This window comes from Oncorhynchus keta, unplaced genomic scaffold (genome assembly GCF_023373465.1).
Source record: "Oncorhynchus keta strain PuntledgeMale-10-30-2019 unplaced genomic scaffold, Oket_V2 Un_scaffold_1004_pilon_pilon, whole genome shotgun sequence".
NCBI lineage: Eukaryota > Metazoa > Chordata > Actinopteri > Salmoniformes > Salmonidae > Oncorhynchus > Oncorhynchus keta.
The window spans coordinates 247,387-267,743 of record NW_026290753.1 but is presented as its reverse complement, the minus strand read 5'-3'; the positions used below and the strand labels follow the sequence as shown (position 1 = coordinate 267,743).

General features: G+C 38.8%; 1 protein-coding gene and 1 long non-coding RNA gene across 3 annotated transcripts in view; both read right to left on the bottom strand.

Moving 5' to 3' along the window:
• The window catches only part of ptchd1 (patched domain containing 1), a 114,333-nt gene that overhangs the window by 69,671 nt on the left and 24,305 nt on the right, over nucleotides 1-20,357 (bottom strand). The gene's annotated exons all lie outside the window — the stretch shown is intronic.
• Nucleotides 1,564-2,928, bottom strand: LOC127927247 (uncharacterized). 2 transcript variants are annotated; one of them, XR_008126670.1, is made up of 3 exons: nucleotides 2,761-2,928; nucleotides 1,811-1,860; nucleotides 1,564-1,710 (listed from the first exon to the last, which is right to left on the bottom strand). It is a non-coding gene; the product is annotated as an uncharacterized LOC127927247 (long non-coding RNA). The 2 variants fall into 2 exon arrangements; XR_008126671.1 differs by lacking the exon at nucleotides 2,761-2,928 and adding an exon at nucleotides 2,461-2,601.

The window sequence follows — 20,357 nt, the reverse complement described above, 5'->3', positions numbered from 1 at the left end:
CTAAAATATATGATCTGTTGGCAACACACACACCTTTCAGTCCACCATTACTAAAATATATGATCTGTTGGCAACAAACACACCTTTCAGTCCCCCATTACTAAAATATATGATCTGTTGGCAACAGACACACCTTTCAGTCCCCATTACTAAAATATATGATCTGTTGGCAACAAACACACCTTTCAGTCCACCATTACTAAAATATATGATCTGTTGGCAACACACACACCTTTCAGTCCACCATTACTAAAATATATGATCTGTTGGCAACAAACACACCTTTCAGTCCCCCATTACTAAAATATATGATCTGTTGGCAACAGACACACCTTTCAGTCCCCCATTACTAAAATATATGATCTGTTGGCAACAAACACACAAACACACCTTTCAGTCCCCCATTACTAAAATATATGATCTGTTGGCAACAAACACACAAACACACCTTTCAGTCCCCCATTACTAAAATATATGATCTGTTGGCAACAAACACACCTTTCAGTCCCCCATTACTAAAATATATGATCTGTTGGCAACAAACACACCTTTCAGTCCACCATTACTAAAATATATGATCTGTTGGCAACAAACACACCTTTCAGTCCACCATTACTAAAATATATGATCTGTTGGCAACAAACACACCTTTCAGTCCCCCATTACTAAAATATATGATCTGTTGGCAACAAACACACCTTTCAGTCCACCATTACTAAAATATATGATCTGTTGGCAACAAACACACCTTTCAGTCCACCATTACTAAAATATATGATCTGTTGGCAACAAACACACCTTTCAGTCCCCCATTACTAAAATATATGATCTGTTGACAACAAACACACCTTTCAGTCCACCATTACTAAAATATATGATCTGTTGGCAACAAACACACACACACCTTTCAGTCCCCCATTACTAAAATATATGATCTGTTGGCAACAAACACACCTTTCAGTCCACCATTACTAAAATATATGATCTGTTGGCAACAAACACACCTTTCAGTCCCCCATTACTAAAATATATGATCTGTTGGCAACAAACACACCTTTCAGTCCACCATTACTAAAATATATGATCTGTTGGCAACAAACACACCTTTCAGTCCCCCATTACTAAAATATATGATCTGTTGGCAACAAACACACCTTTCAGTCCCCCATTACTAAAATATATGATCTGTTGGCAACAAACACACCTTTCAGTCCCCCATTACTAAAATATATGATCTGTTGACAACAAACACACCTTTCAGTCCACCATTACTAAAATATATGATCTGTTGGCAACAAACACACACACACCTTTCAGTCCCCCATTACTAAAATATATGATCTGTTGGCAACAAACACACCTTTCAGTCCACCATTACTAAAATATATGATCTGTTGGCAACAAACACACCTTTCAGTCCCCCATTACTAAAATATATGATCTGTTGGCAACAAACACACCTTTCAGTCCCCCATTACTAAAATATATGATCTGTTGGCAACAAACACACCTTTCAGTCCCCCATTACTAAAATATATGATCTGTTGACAACAAACACACCTTTCAGTCCCCCATTACTAAAATATATGATCTGTTGACAACAAACACACCTTTCAGTCCACCATTACTAAAATATATGATCTGTTGGCAACAAACACACCTTTCAGTCCACCATTACTAAAATATATGATCTGTTGACAACAAACACACCTTTCAGTCCCCCATTACTAAAATATATGATCTGTTGGCAACAAACACACCTTTCAGTCCACCATTACTAAAATATATGATCTGTTGTCAACAAACACACCTTTCAGTCCATCATTACTAAAATATATGATCTGTTGGCAACAAACACACCTTTCAGTCCCCCATTACTAAAATATATGATCTGTTGACAACAAACACACCTTTCAGTCCACCATTACTAAAATATATGATCTGTTGGCAACAAACACACCTTTCAGTCCACCATTACTAAAATATATGATCTGTTGACAACAAACACACCTTTCAGTCCCCCATTACTAAAATATATGATCTGTTGGCAACAAACACACCTTTCAGTCCCCCATTACTAAAATATATGATCTGTTGACAACAAACACACCTTTCAGTCCCCCATTACTAAAATATATGATCTGTTGGCAACAAACACACCTTTCAGTCCACCATTACTAAAATATATGATCTGTTGGCAACAAACACACCTTTCAGTCCCCCATTACTAAAATATATGATCTGTTGACAACAAACACACCTTTCAGTCCACCATTACTAAAATATATGATCTGTTGGCAACAAACACACCTTTCAGTCCCCCATTACTAAAATATATGATCTGTTGACAACAAACACACCTTTCAGTCCACCATTACTAAAATATATGATCTGTTGGCAACAAACACACCTTTCAGTCCCCCATTACTAAAATATATGATCTGTTGGCAACAAACACACCTTTCAGTCCACCATTACTAAAATATATGATCTGTTGGCAACAAACACACCTTTCAGTCCCCCATTACTAAAATATATGATCTGTTGGCAACAAACACACCTTTCAGTCCATCATTACTAAAATATATGATCTGTTGGCAACAAACACACCTTTCAGTCCATGATTACTAAAATATATGATCTGTAGACAACAAACACACCTTTCAGTCCACCATTACTAAAATATATAATCTGTTGACAACAAACACACCTTTCAGTCCCCCATTACTAAAATATATGATCTGTTGACAACAAACACACCTTTCAGTCCACCATTACTAAAATATATGATCTGTTGGCAACAAACACACCTTTCAGTCCCCCATTACTAAAATATATGATCTGTTGGCAACAAACACACCTTTCAGTCCCCCATTACTAAAATATATGATCTGTTGGCAACAAACACACCTTTCAGTCCACCATTACTAAAATATATGATCTGTTGGCAACAAACACACCTTTCAGTCCACCATTACTAAAATATATGATCTGTTGGCAACAAACAACCACACACACCTTTCAGTCCACCATTACTAAAATATATGATCTGTTGGCAACAAACACACCTTTCAGTCCCCCATTACTAAAATATATGATCTGTTGACAACAAACACACCTTTCAGTCCACCATTACTAAAATATATGATCTGTTGACAACAAACACACCTTTCAGTCCACCATTACTAAAATATATGATCTGTTGACAACAAACACACCTTTCAGTCCACCATTACTAAAATATATAATCTGTTGACAACAAACACACCTTTCAGTCCACCATTACTAAAATATATGATCTGTTGACAACAAACACACCTTTCAGTCCCCCATTACTAAAATATATGATCTGTTGGCAACAAACACACCTTTCAGTCCCCCATTACTAAAATATATGATCTGTTGGCAACAAACACACCTTTCAGTCCACCATTACTAAAATATATAATCTGTTGACAACAAACACACCTTTCAGTCCACCATTACTAAAATATATGATCTGTTGGCAACAAACACACCTTTCAGTCCCCCATTACTAAAATATATGATCTGTTGGCAACAAACACACCTTTCAGTCCACCATTACTAAAATATATGATCTGTTGGCAACAAACACACCTTTCAGTCCCCCATTACTAAAATATATGATCTGTTGGCAACAAACACACCTTTCAGTCCACCATTACTAAAATATATGATCTGTTGGCAACAAACACACCTTTCAGTCCCCCATTACTAAAATATATGATCTGTTGGCAACAAACACACCTTTCAGTCCACCATTACTAAAATATATGATCTGTTGACAACAAACACACCTTTCAGTCCATCATTACTAAAATATATGATCTGTTGGCAACAAACACACCTTTCAGTCCACCATTACTAAAATATATGATCTGTTGGCAACAAACACACCTTTCAGTCCCCCATTACTAAAATATATGATCTGTTGGCAACAAACACACCTTTCATTCCCCCATTACTAAAATATATGATCTGTTGGCAACAAACACACCTTTCAGTCCCCCATTACTAAAATATATGATCTGTTGACAACAAACACACCTTTCAGTCCCCCATTACTAAAATATATGATCTGTTGGCAACAAACACACCTTTCAGTCCACCATTACTAAAATATATGATCTGTTGGCAACAAACACACCTTTCAGTCCCCCATTACTAAAATATATGATCTGTTGACAACAAACACACCTTTCAGTCCACCATTACTAAAATATATGATCTGTTGGCAACAAACACACCTTTCAGTCCCCCATTACTAAAATATATGATCTGTTGACAACAAACACACCTTTCAGTCCACCATTACTAAAATATATGATCTGTTGGCAACAAACACACCTTTCAGTCCCCCATTACTAAAATATATGATCTGTTGGCAACAAACACACCTTTCAGTCCACCATTACTAAAATATATGATCTGTTGGCAACAAACACACCTTTCAGTCCCCCATTACTAAAATATATGATCTGTTGGCAACAAACACACCTTTCAGTCCATCATTACTAAAATATATGATCTGTTGGCAACAAACACACCTTTCAGTCCATCATTACTAAAATATATGATCTGTTGACAACAAACACACCTTTCAGTCCACCATTACTAAAATATATAATCTGTTGACAACAAACACACCTTTCAGTCCCCCATTACTAAAATATATGATCTGTTGACAACAAACACACCTTTCAGTCCACCATTACTAAAATATATGATCTGTTGGCAACAAACACACCTTTCAGTCCCCCATTACTAAAATATATGATCTGTTGGCAACAAACACACCTTTCAGTCCCCCATTACTAAAATATATGATCTGTTGGCAACAAACACACCTTTCAGTCCACCATTACTAAAATATATGATCTGTTGGCAACAAACACACCTTTCAGTCCACCATTACTAAAATATATGATCTGTTGGCAACAAACAACCACACACACCTTTCAGTCCACCATTACTAAAATATATGATCTGTTGGCAACAAACACACCTTTCAGTCCCCCATTACTAAAATATATGATCTGTTGACAACAAACACACCTTTCAGTCCACCATTACTAAAATATATGATCTGTTGGCAACAAACACACCTTTCAGTCCCCCATTACTAAAATATATGATCTGTTGACAACAAACACACCTTTCAGTCCCCCATTACTAAAATATATGATCTGTTGGCAACAAACACACCTTTCAGTCCACCATTACTAAAATATATAATCTGTTGACAACAAACACACCTTTCAGTCCACCATTACTAAAATATATGATCTGTTGGCAACAAACACACCTTTCAGTCCCCCATTACTAAAATATATGATCTGTTGGCAACAAACACACCTTTCAGTCCACCATTACTAAAATATATGATCTGTTGGCAACAAACACACCTTTCAGTCCCCCATTACTAAAATATATTATCTGTTGGCAACAAACACACCTTTCAGTCCACCATTACTAAAATATATGATCTGTTGGCAACAAACACACCTTTCAGTCCCCCATTACTAAAATATATGATCTGTTGGCAACAAACACACCTTTCAGTCCACCATTACTAAAATATATGATCTGTTGACAACAAACACACCTTTCAGTCCATCATTACTAAAATATATGATCTGTTGGCAACAAACACACCTTTCAGTCCACCATTACTAAAATATATGATCTGTTGGCAACAAACACACCTTTCAGTCCCCCATTACTAAAATATATGATCTGTTGGCAACAAACACACCTTTCATTCCACCATTACTAAAATATATGATCTGTTGGCAACAAACACACCTTTCAGTCCACCATTACTAAAATATATGATCTGTTGGCAACAAACACACCTTTCAGTCCCCCATTACTAAAATATATGATCTGTTGGCAACAAACACACCTTTCAGTCCCCCATTACTAAAATATATAATCTGTTGGCAACAAACACACCTTTCAGTCCACCATTACTAAAATATATGATCTGTTGGCAACAAACACACCTTTCAGTCCCCCATTACTAAAATATATGATCTGTTGACAACAAACACACCTTTCAGTCCCCCATTACTAAAATATATGATCTGTTGGCAACAAACACACCTTTCAGTCCCCCATTACTAAAATATATGATCTGTTGTCAACAAACACACCTTTCAGTCCCCCATTACTAAAATATATGATCTGTTGGCAACAAACACACCTTTCAGTCCCCCATTACTAAAATACATGATCTGTTGGCAACAAACACACACACACCTTTCAGTCCCCCATTACTAAAATATATGATCTGTTGACAACAAACACACCTTTCAGTCCACCATTACTAAAATATATGATCGTTTGGCAACAAACACACCTTTCAGTCCACCATTACTAAAATATATGATCTGTTGGCAACAAACACACCTTTCAGTCCACCATTACTAAAATATATGATCTGTTGGCAACAAACACACCTTTCAGTCCACCATTACTAAAATACATGATCTGTTGGCAACAAACACACACACACCTTTCAGTCCCCCATTACTAAAATATATGATCTGTTGACAACAAACACACCTTTCAGTCCACCATTACTAAAATATATGATCGTTTGGCAAAAAACACACCTTTCAGTCCACCATTACTAAAATACATGATCTGTTGGCAACAAACACACACACACCTTTCAGTCCCCCATTACTAAAATATATGATCTGTTGGCAACACACACACACACACCTTTCAGTCCACCATTACTAAAATATATATTACAGTGCCTTCGGAAAGTATCCAGACCCCTTGACTTTTTCCACATTTTATTATGTTACAGCCTTATTCTAAAATGGTTTAAATCGTTTTTTATCCCTCAACAATCTACACACAATACCCCATAATGACAAAGAAAAAACAGGATTTATACATTTTTGTAAATGTACATTTTTGGGAGTGGGGGGAAATATGACTTTTACCTAATTGTTCAGAGCCTTTACTCAGTACTTTGTTGAAGCACCTTTGGCAGCGATTACAGCCTATAGTCTTCACATGGGTAGGACGCTACAAGCTTGGCAAGGGGTCTGAATACTTTCCAAATGCACTGTATATTAGAATAAGGATTGTTTCGTCCCACATGGTATTGTCCACTTTCTATTCTGCTGTGTTTTGGATTTGTGTTTATTTTCCCAGTTTTTGTGTTCGGAATGGTTCAATAAAGTTTTATTCGTACAGCACATTTCCGACATGGAATGCATTGCTATGTGCTTCACTGGGAAAAAAACTAATTTAAAAAACATTGGAGAAAAAAAAAACGTTCATATTTATTACTACACAATAAACACAACAGGATAAAATACAAAAGAATAACAATAAGAACTGAGTGAATAAAAAGAACCTAAGGAAAAGCAAAGCTACAAATATTTAAAAGATCTCTTTTTAAAATGTCACAGTTTTTGCCCCCTCAGGTTCTCGGACTATTCCAGAGGCTGGTGGCATAGTAACTAAAGGCTCCATGCCTCTTGGTCCTGGGCTTTGGGATAGTTAAAAGGCCAGTACCAGAGGACCTGAGGGACCTACTGGGTACATAACTTAAAAGCATGTCTGATATGTATTGGGCTGCACAATCATGGATTGATTTAAAACCCAATAGAATCTTAAAATTAATTCTAAAACTCACAGGCAGCCAGTGCAGAGACCAGTAAACCGGTGTAATGTGTGTTCTCTGTCTGGTCTTGGTCAGTACCCTGTAGCATTCTGTCTGTTTTACAGTACAGAGACCATTAAACTGGTGTAATGTGTTCTCTGTCTGGTCTTGGTCAGTACCCTGTAGCATTCTGTCTGTTTTACAGTACAGAGACCATTAAACCGGTGTAATGTGTTCTCTGTCTGGTCTTGGTCAGTACCCTGTAGCATTCTGTATGTTTTACAGTACAGAGACCATTAAACCGGTGTAATGTGTTCTCTGTCTGGTCTTGGTCAGTACCCTGTAGCATTCTGTATGTTTTACAGTACAGAGACCATTAAACCAGTGTAATGTGTTCTCTGTCTGGTCTTGGTCAGTACCCTGTAGCATTCTGTATGTTTTACAGTACAGAGACCATTAAACCGGTGTAATGTGTTCTCTGTCTGGTCTTGGTCAGTACCCTGCTGCATTCTGTATGTTTTACAGTACAGAGACCATTAAACTGGTGTAATGTGTTCTCTGTCTGGTCTTGGTCAATACCCTGCTGCATTCTGTATGTTTTACAGTACAGAGACCATTAAACCAGTGTAATGTGTTCTCTGTCTGGTCTTGGTCAGTACCCTGTAGCATTCTGTATGTTTTACAGTACAGAGACCATTAAACTGGTGTAATGTGTTCTCTGTCTGGTCTTGGTCGGTACCCTGCAGAATTCTGTATGTTTTGCAGTTGACCAATGGCTTTCTTGGGTAGACCAGACAGGACAGCATTACAGTAGTCAAGCCTGCTTGTAATAAAAGCATGGCTGAGTCTCTGTATCAGCCTGAGAGAGAAACAGCTGCACCTTGGAAATGTTCCTCAGATATTAAAAATATATTTTGGTCCTAATGTGTGATTAGAAATTGAGTTCAGAATCTAAAATGACACCTAGGCTTTTTACCTGGTGTTTAATCTTTATTGCCCATTAAAATGTGCGGCCAGATTTCTCTCTGTGCTTTGACTCCAACAATTAAGTACCTCGGTTTTGTCTTGATATAGCTGGAGGAAGTTGTGAGCCATCCAAGTGTTTAAATCACTAATACAACCTAATAATTTATCCATGGAGCTAAATCCTCTGATGACACGGAAACGTAGTGTATCGTCTGCGTAGCAGTGAAAATCAATGCTGTGCTTCCTGATAACACTGCCAAGCGGTAACATATATAAACTGAACACTACTGGACACAAAATCGAACCTTGTGGAAAGCCACATGATATCTAAGTTATGTTCACCAAGGGAGACATAAAACTCTCGACCAGTTAAATAGGTCCTAAATCAATTTACAACGGGACCGGAGAGGGCCCCCCACTCTCCAGAAGGACATCATGATCAACAGTGTCAAATGCAGCACTTAAATCTAAGAGTACAAGGACAGAGAGCTGTTTGGCATCTGTGTTGGCTCTAAGATCATTTACCACTAACTAAGGCTGTCTCTGTGTTGTGGTGGGCATAAAAAAACAGATTGGATTTGTTTTTGTGGTCCTTCTGTAGCTCAGTTGGTAGAGCATGGCGCTTGTAACGCCAGGGTAGTGGGTTCGATTCCCGGGACCACCCATACGTAGAATGTATGCACACATGACTGTAAGTCGCTTTGGATAAAAGCGTCTGCCAAATGGCATATATTATTATTATTATTCTTTTTTTTTTTACAGTTGTCACTTAAATGATTTAGCTGTTTGAACATCAATTGCTCCAGAATTTTGCTTAAGAATGGAAGGCTTGAGATTGATGGATAAGAGCTGAAGAATCTAGATGCTGTTTCCCCAGCAGGGGTGTCACATAACAGTTTTTAGTGCAGTGGGGAAAGTGCCTGTGAACAGGGAGAGATTATCAATAGCCTGCATTTCTTCAGATATGCAATTAATATTTTGAAGAAGGTGGTGGGGATAGGATCTAGAAGGCAGGTAGAAGGCTTAAGTTGTGATGTGATTTTCCTGAGCATGTCTGTGTCAACCAGGGAAAATAAATCCATAGTGCCTCTGCGTGGTAAACTAGGGCACATATCATCAACTTCTCATCAGGTCTGACTTGTCTGATGTTGGTTATTTTATATCTGAAATATGCCGCAAACTCATCACATTTAGATGTGAAGGAAAGTTCACATAGGTTTGAGGGGGTAGGATTTATCAGGCCATCAACGGTCGAGAAAAGCACTCTCTAATTATTCTGATTACTTGTAATCAAGCTAGAAAAATAAGACTGTCTGGCATTTCTAAATGCCTTGTTATATATGCCAAGTTGGTCTCTCAGAATATCATAATTGATCTGCAACTTTGACTTTCTCCACTTCCGCTCTTTCTTTGTGAAATGTCTCTTTAATTGATTAGTTTCCTAATTTATTAGTTCCCCAAATGGAGCTCTCTGTTTGGATGTGGCCTTTTTCAACTATGGCATCAATGGTTGTCCTTCATTAGTAACTAAATCACCACCAGAGGAAGGCAGAATGGGTGGTGGAGTATTGTTCACACACTCAATAACATCTGTAGCAACTTCAGAGGTAAGATAGCGTTTCATAATAATGTGTAATTACCCTGTGCTATGGGCAACAAGGTACTATAAAATACATAGAGGTGATCAGATAAAGCAACATCAACAATAGAGGATATGTTAATAGAAATCCCCTTGGTAATAACCAAGTCCTAACCCTAACCCATCTGGATTGAGGTAGCCAATCAAATAACAACCAAATGATTAATTTTACAACCACTTTTTCTGACAGTCTTCAATCTATCAGAATAGTAGGTGATGACAGTTTGTATAAACTCACTAGAAGTCGGTGTTATAGGAACATAAACTAGGTTAATCACAATAACCATAGTGCCATTCCTAAAGGAATGTATATAGTTTCCACGTCCTCTGTTGGTTATTCTGACAGGGAGGACTGGAACACTATCAGACCCTGTCTGTCAGTCTCTAAAACAGTTTGATGTTGCTTGAAATAATCCTGGAACCCTGTGGTTAGGGTGAATCCTGTCTCTTTTAAAAAAGTGCTGGTTGCAGAGCTAGAGATAATTATTCTCTTCACTGTCCAAAAATGTTTTTAAAAAAAAAATGTAGTCCTCCCTCAGATCATCCAAAACTAAGGTTAAACATATGTGTGAGTGACGATGGTGTCAATATTGGAGTGGTTGGCCAGAACCGTGGGCAGGAGGGAGTTGAAGTTCTGGGCACTAGCTCCTGGGTGACAGTGGACCTTGGTCGGTCCACAGATTGCAGGCAGGCCAATAAATCTCATCATCGAGCTGCCAACGTGATGGAATCTGATGTGGAACGAAAAGGGGGCTAGGGGGGCTGGTAGGTCCATCTCAAGCGGGGCAAAGTTCTTTGATAGTTGGATTGGTATCGAAGCACAAGGAGAGACCCAGATGCAGATGGTATCGAAGCACAAGGAGAGACCCAGATGCAGATGGTATCAAAGCACAAGGCTAGACCCAGATGCAGATGGTATCAAGGCACAAGGCGAGACCCAGATGCAGATGGTATCAAGGCACAAGGCGAGACCCAGATGCAGATGGTATCAAGGCACAAGGCGAGACCCAGATGCAGATGGTATCAAAGCACAAGGCTAGACCCAGATGCAGATGGTATCAAAGCACAAGGAGAGACCCAGATGCAGATGGTATCAAAGCACAAGGCGAGACCCAGATGCAGATGGTATCAAAGCACAAGGAGAGACCCAGATGCAGATGGTATCAAGGCACAAGGCGAGACCCAGATGCAGATGGTATCAAGGCACAAGGCGAGACCCAGATGCAGATGGTAACAAAGCACAAGGAGAGACCCAGATGCAGATGGTATCAAAGCACAAGGAGAGACCCAGATGCAGATGGTATCAAAGCACAAGGCTAGACCCAGATGCAGATGGTATCAAGGCACAAGGAGAGACCCAGATGCAGATGGTATCAAAGCACAAGGCGAGACCCAGATGCAGATGGTATCAAAGCACAAGGCTAGACCCAGCTGCAGATGGTATCAAAGCACAAGGCGAGACCCAGATGCAGATGGTATCAAAGCACAAGGCGAGACCCAGATGCAGATGGTATCAAAGCACAAGGCTAGACCCAGCTGCAGATGGTATCAAAGCACAAGGAGAGACCCAGATGCAGATGGTATCGAAGCACAAGGCGAGACCCAGATGCAGATGGTATCAAAGCACAAGGAGAGACCCAGATGCAGATGGTATCAAAGCACAAGGCGAGACCCAGATGCAGATGGTATCAAAGCACAAGGCGAGACCCAGATGCAGATGGTATCAAAGCACAAGGAGAGACCCAGATGCAGATGGTATCAAGGCATAAGGAGAGACCCAGATGCAGATGGTATCAAGGCACAAGGCGAGACCCAGATGCAGATGGTATCAAAGCACAAGGCGAGACCCAGATGCAGATGGTATCAAAGCACAAGGCGAGACCCAGATGCAGATGGTATCAAAGCACAAGGCGAGACCCAGATGCAGATGGTATCAAAGCACAAGGCGAGACCCAGATGCAGATGGTATCAAAGCACAAGGCTAGACCCAGATGCAGATGGTATCAAGGCACAAGGCTAGACCCAGATGCAGATGGTATCAAAGCACAAGGCGAGACCCAGATGCAGACACAGGAGGCAGATGGTTGGAGTCTTACAATGATTAATAATACAAAGGGGTTGGAAAGAGAATGGTCGTGGACAGGCAAGGGAATGGTCGTGGACAGGCAAGAGAATGGTCGTGGACAGGCAAGAGAATGGTCGTGGACAGGCAAGAGAATGGTCGTGGACAGGCAAGAGAATGGTCGTGGACAGGCAAGAGAATGGTCGTGGACAGGCAAGAGAATGGTCGTGGACAGGCAAGGGAATGGTCGTGGACAGGCAAGGGAATGGTCGTGGACAGGCAAGAGAATGGTCGTGGACAGGCAAGAGAATGGTCGTGGACAGGCAAGAGAATGGTCGTAGACAGGCAAGAGAATGGTCGTGGACAGGCAAGAGAATGGTCGTGGACAGGCAAGGGAATGGTCGTGGACAGGCAAGAGAATGGTCGTGGACAGGCAAGAGAATGGTCGTGGACAGGCAAGAGAATGGTCGTGGACAGGCAAGAGAATGGTCGTGGACAGGCAAGAGAATGGTCGTGGACAGGCAAGAGAATGGTCGTAGACAGGCAAGAGAATGGTCGTGGACAGGCAAGAGAATGGTCGTAGACAGGCAAGAGAATGGTCGTGGACAGGCAAGAGAATGGTCGTAGACAGGCAAGGGAATGGTCGTGGACAGGCAAGAGAATGGTCGTGGACAGGCAAGGGAATGGTCGTGGACAGGCAAGGGAATGGTCGTGGACAGGCAAGGGAATGGTCGTGGACAGGCAAGAGAATGGTCGTGGACAGGCAAGAGAATGGTCGTGGACAGGCAAGAGAATGGTCGTGGACAGGCAAGAGAATGGTCGTGGACAGGCAAGGGAATGGTCGTGGACAGGCAAGGGAATGGTCGTGGACAGGCAAGGGAATGGTCGTGGACAGGCAAGGGAATGGTCGTGGACAGGCAAGAGAATGGTCGTGGACAGGCAAGGGAATGGTCGTGGACAGGCAAGGGAATGGTCGTGGACAGGCAAGGGAATGGTCGTGGACAGGCAAGGGAATGGTCGTGGACAGGCAAGAGAATGGTCGTGGACAGGCAAAAAGGTCAAAACCAGGCAGAATGGTCAGGCAGGCGGGTACAGAGTCCAGAAACAGGCAAGGGTCAAAACTAGGAGGACTAGAAAAAAGAGAATAGCAAAAGCAGTATTGGAAAAACACGCAGGTTGACATGACTAAACATACAAGATGAACTGGCACAGAGAGACAGGAAACACAGGGATAAATACACTCGGGAAAATAAGCGACACCTGGAGGGGTAGAGACAATCACAACAGGTGAAACAGATCAGGGCGTTACAATTGGATCTTCTTTGATAGATGAAGGTTGGCCAGACTGCCTCCCCGATCACATATGCCTTGCGAGTGTCCAGTCTCCACTGGGCCGCGGAGTAGAGCTTAACATCTGTCCATTGGATTGGGACAGATCAATGCCGCCTGACTCATCAACAGCTTTGCTAGAGATTTGGTTTGCCTGGGTTACAGCAAGGTTGGTGTACTTAGAAAGCAGGTACTCCTTTTCTCTCAGCCGAGCTGACAGCCGGAGGATCTCTTCTCTAAGCTGGTTGATGGTGGTGCATGTAGGGCAGATAAATTCCTGTCCATTTTCCAGTTCCACATTATCTTCATCATGTGATTGTGTGGAAAACATTTCACACCTGAAGCATTTGTGCCGTCGTGCATAAAAACAATGGTGTGCTAGCACCGTTAGCCTACTCCATTTTAATGATAGCTAGCTAACACTTGATATGTGAGAACAATATTTTTTTGTGAACAAATGTTTTATTTTGGCGTTATAACAAGGTTGCTAACAACATGGAAAATCATTGCGGGAATCTGTTGCAGCTGAAGTCCACCACAAAATCCACAGTGCTATGCTCTCTCTATATAGCTACACACAATAATACCGAAGACAATATCAGCGTGTAACGTAGCTAGTTAGCTGTAAAATCGACTCAACAAACTACACTATCAATTTACGAGTCTATAATCTCACCATGTTCAACCTGCAGATCGATTTGCCTCACAGAGTGGAGTCTAACAATCGCAATGGTAGATATACTTTTGAAGAGATGGGAAACGTTACCCATGCTACGCCAATGGGCTGCACGGTACATTCTGCATGATTCTAGGAACTAGCAGATTCTTGACACTGTTGGTTTACATGTTGAATCTTTCATGTTGTTTCTATGACAGTTTTGTGTTAAAATATATTGAGCAACTTTGGTTGTAACTGTATTTATCTGTCATTTGTTAAGGCTTTATACCATTCTGTTAGAGGTTACTACTGAACAAAGCCTATTTATGGACTCATTTGTTAAAACGTCTTGGCGCACCGATTCCTTTAGCGGGATCATTTTCGTCAACATCCAGTGAATTGCAGAGCGCCAAATTCAAATTAAATGACTAAAAATATTTCATTTTCATGAAATCACAAGTGCAATATACCAACACACAGCTTAACTTGATGTTAATCCACCTGTCAGATTTCAAAAAAGCTTTACGGTGAAAGCAAACCATGCGATAATGTGAGGACAGCTTTTGAGTAGACAAAACATTACAAACAGCTAGCAGCAAAGTAGATTGATCACGAAGGTCAGAAAAGCAATAAAATTAATTGCTTACCTTTGATGATCTTCATATGTTTGCACTCACGAGACTCCCAGTTACACAATAAATGTTTGTTTTGTTCCATAAAGATTCTCTTTATATGCAAAAACCTCCATTTGGTTGGCGCGTTTTGTTTAGTAATCCACAGGCTCGTGGAGGTCACGACGGGCAGACGAAAATTCCCAATGGTATCCGGAACGTTCGTAGAAACATGTCAACAATAAAATAAATAATCGATAATATTTCAACAGCCTTTTCAATACAAGAGAGAAAGAAAAGGTGTCGCTCCAGTGCCGCGCACATGAACAAATCTAAAGACATCTGTCTATCCACTGACGCGATGTGATCCTTCTCGCTCATTTTTCAGAATAAAAGCCTGAAACTATGTCTAAAGACTGTTCACACCTAGGGAATGGAATCTGGTTGATATCCCTTTAAATGAAGGATAGGCTTGCAATGGAAGAGAGAGGTTTCAGAAAAACAGCACTTCCTGAATGGATTTTCCTCAGGTTGTCGGCTGCAATATCAGTTCTGCTATACTCACAGACAATAGTTTGACAGTTCTGGAAACTTTAGAGTGTTTTCTATCCTCATCTGCCAATTACATGCATATTCTAGCTTCTGGGCCTGAGAAATAGGCAGTTTCATTTGGGCACGTTTTTTCATCCAAACATCAAAATATTGCCCCCTAGTCTCAAGAGGTTATTAAGGCTTTATACACTACTGTTGGAGGATACTACTGAACAAAACCTACGTATGGATTAATTTGTATGTAGATATTAGTACGTAATAGTAAATAATATGATAAATCCACCATAATTGAGAATTTCAATAAGCATTTTTCTACGGCTGGCCATGCTTTCCACCTGGCTACTCCTACCCCGGTCAACAGCACTGCACCCCCAACAGCAACTCGCCCAAGCCTTCCCCATTTCTCCTTCTCCCAAATCCATTCAGCTGATGTTCTGAAAGAGCTGAAAAATCTGGACCCCTACAAATCAGCCGGGCTAGACAATCTGGACCCTTTCTTTCTAAAATTATCTGACGAAATTGTTGCCACCCCTATTACTAGCCTGTTCAACCTCTCTTTCGTGTCGTCTGAGATTCCCAAAGATTCGAAAGCAGCTGCGGTCATCCCCCTCTTCAAAGGGGGGGACACTCTTGACCCAAACTGCTACAGACCTATATCTATCCTACCATTGCTTTCTAAGGTCTTCGAAAGCCAAGTCAACAAACAGATTACCGACCATTTCGAATCTCACCATACCTTCTCTGCTATGCAATCTGGTATCAGAGCTGGTCATGGGTGCATCTCAGCCACGCTCAAGGTCCTAAACGATATCTTAACCGCCATCGATAAGAAACATTACTGTGCAGCCGCATTCATTGATCTGGCCAAGGCTTTCGACTCTGTCAACCACCACATCCTCATCGGCAGACTCGACAGCCTTGGTTTCTCAAATGATTGCCTCGCCTGGTTCACCAACTACTTCTCTGATAGAGTTCAGTGTGTCAAATCGGAGGGTCTGCTGTCCGGACCTCTGGCAGTCTCTATGGGGTGCCACAGGGTTCAATTCTTGGACCGACTCTCTTCTCTGTATACATCAATGAGGTCGCTCTTGCTGCTGGTGAGTCCCTGATCCACCTCTACGCAGACAACAACATTCTGTATACTTCCGGCCCTTCTTTGGACACTGTGTTAACAACCCTCCAGGCAAGCTTCAATGCCATACAACTCTCCTTCCGTGGCCTCCAATTGCTCTTAAATACAAGTAAAACTAAATGCATGCTCTTCAACCGATCGCTACCTGCACCTACCCGCCTGTCCAACATCACTACTCTGGACGGCTCTGACTTAGAATACGTGGACAACTACAAATACTTAGGTGTCTGGTTAGACTGTAAACTCTCCTTCCAGACCCATATCAAACATCTCAATCCAAAGTTAAATCTAGAATTGGCTTCCTATTTCGCAACAAAGCATCCTTCACTCATGCTGCCAAACATACCCTTGTAAAACTGACCATCCTACCAATCCTCGACTTTGGCGATGTCATTTACAAAATAGCCTCCAATACCCTACTCAACAAATTGGATGCAGTCTATCACAGTGCAATCCGTTTTGTCACCAAAGCCCCATATACTACCCACCATTGCGACCTGTACGCTCTCGTTGGCTGGCCCTCGCTTCATACTCGTCGCCAAACCCACTGGCTCCATGTCATCTACAAGACCCTGCTAGGTAAAGCCCCCCCTTATCTCAGCTCGCTGGTCACCATAGCATCTCCCACCTGTAGCACATGCTCCAGCAGGTATATCTCTCTAGTCACCCCCAAAACCAATTCTTTCTTTGGCCGCCTCTCCTTCCAGTTCTCTGCTGCCAATGACTGGAGCGAACTACAAAAATCTCTGAAACTGGACACACTTATCTCCCTCACTAGCTTTAAGCACCAACTGTCAGAGCATCTTACAGATTACTGCACCTGTACATAGCCCACCTATAATTTAGCCCAAACAACTACCTCTTTCCCAACTGTATTTAATGAATGTATTTATTTTGCTCCTTTGCACCCCATTATTTTTATTTCTACTTTGCACATTCTTCCATTGCAAAACTACCATGAAAGTGTTTTACTTGCTATATTGTATTTACTTTGCCACCCATGGCCTTTTTTGCCTTTACCTTCTTTCTCACCTAATTTGCTAACATTGTATATAGACTTGTTTATACTGTATTATTGACTGTATGTTTGTTTTACTCCATGTGTAACTCTGTGTCGTTGTATCTGTCGAACTGCTTTGCTTTATCTTGGCCAGGTCGCAATTGGAAATGAGAACTTGTTCTCAACTTGCCTACCTGGTTAAATAAAGGTGAAAAAAAATAAAAAATAAAAGTGAAATAAAAATATTCGAAAATATGTAGATAACAGTAGATCATATGTAGATAACAGTAGATAATATGTAGATAATATGCAGATAACAGTAGATAATATGTAGATAACTGTAGATAATATGTAGATAACAGTAGATAATATGTAGATAATATGTAGATAACAGTAGATAATATGTAGATAACAGTAGATAATATGTAGACAACAGTAGATAACAGTAGATAATATGTAGATAACAGTAGATAATATGTAGATAACAGTAGATAATATGTAGATAACAGTAGATAATATGTAGATAACAGTAGATAATATGTAGATAACAGTAGATAATATGTAGATAACAGTAGATAATATGTAGATAACAGTAGATAATATGTAGACAACAGTAGATAACAGTAGATAATATGTAGATAACAGTAGATAATATGTAGATAACAGTAGATAATATGTAGATAACAGTAGATAATATGTAGATAACAGTAGATAATATGTAGATAACAGTAGATAATATGTAGACAACAGTAGATAACAGTAGATAATATGTAGATAACAGTAGATAATATGTAGATAACAGTAGATAACAGTAGATAATATGTAGATAACAGTAGATAATATGTAGATAGCAGTAGATAATATGTAGATAACAGTAGATAATATGTAGATAACAGTAGATAATATGTAGACAACATTAGATAATATGTAGATAATATGTAGATAACAGTAGATAATATGTAGATAACAGTAGATAATATGTAGATAATATGTAGATAACAGTAGATAATATGTAGATAACAGTAGATAATAGTAGATAATATGTAGATAACAGTAGATAATATGTAGATAACAGTAGATAATATGTAGATAACAGTAGATAACAGTAGATAATATGTAGATAACAGTAGATAACAGTAGATAATATGTAGATAATATGTAGATAATATGTAGATAATATGTAGATAACAGTAGATAATATGTAGATAACAGTAGATAATATGTAGATAATATGTAGATAACAGTAGATAATATGTAGATAATAGTAGATAATATGTAGATAATATGTAGATAACAGTAGATAATATGTAGATAACAGTAGATAACAGTAGATAATATGTAGATAACAGTAGATAATATGTAGATAACAGTAGATAATATGTAGATAATATGTAGATAATAGTAGAGAATATGTAGATAATATGTAGATAACAGTAGATAATATAGATAGATAACAGTAGATAATATGTAGATAATATGTAGATAACAGTAGATAATATGTAGATAACAGTAGATAATATGTAGATAACAGTAGATAATATGTAGATAATATGTAGATAACAGTAGATCATATGTAGATAACAGTAGATAATATGTAGATAACAGTAGATAACAAGTAGATAATATGTAGATAATATGTAGATAACAGTAGATAATATGTAGATAATATGTAGATAACAGTAGATAATATGTAGATAACAGTAGATAACAGTAGATAATATGTAGATAATATGTAGATAACAGTAGATCATATGTAGATAACAGTAGATAATATGTAGATAACAGTAGATAACATGTAGATAACATAATATGTAGATAACAGTAGATAATATGTAGATAACAGTAGATAATATGTAGATAATATGTAACAGTAGATAATAGATTTAGATGCAAGATGTAGATAACAGTAGATTCCACTGATTGTCATATGTAGATAACAGTAGATAATATGTAGTATGCATAATATGTAGATAACAGTAGATAATAGCGTGTAGATAATATGTGACTAAATGTAGATAAATGTAGATAACATTAGATAATATGTAGATAACAGTAGATAATATGTAGATAACAGTAGATAATATGTAGATAACAGTAGATAATATGTAGATAATATGTAGATAACAGTAGATAATATGTAGATAACATTAGATAATATGTAGATAACATTAGATAATATGTAGATAACAGTAGATAATATGTAGATAACAGTAGATAATATGTAGATAACAGTAGATAATATGTAGATAATATGTAGATAACAGTAGATAATATGTAGATAACAGTCGATAATAGTAGATAATATGTAGATAACAGTAGATAATATGTAGATAACAGTAGATAATATGTAGATAACAGTAGATAACAGTAGATAATATGTAGATAACAGTAGATAACAGTAGATAATATGTAGATAACAGTAGATAATATGTAGATAACAGTAGATAATATGTAGATAATATGTAGATAACAGTAGATAATATGTAGATAACAGTAGATAATATGTAGATAATATGTAGATAACAGTAGATAATATGTAGATAACAGTAGATAATATGTAGATAACAGTAGATAATATGTAGATAACAGTAGATAATATGTAGATAATATGTAGATAACAGTAGATAATATGTAGATAATATGTAGATAACAGTAGATAATAGATAACATAGTAGATAACATGTAGATAATATGTAGATAACAGTAGATAATATGTAGATAACAGTAGATAATATGTAGATAACAGTAGATAACAGTAGA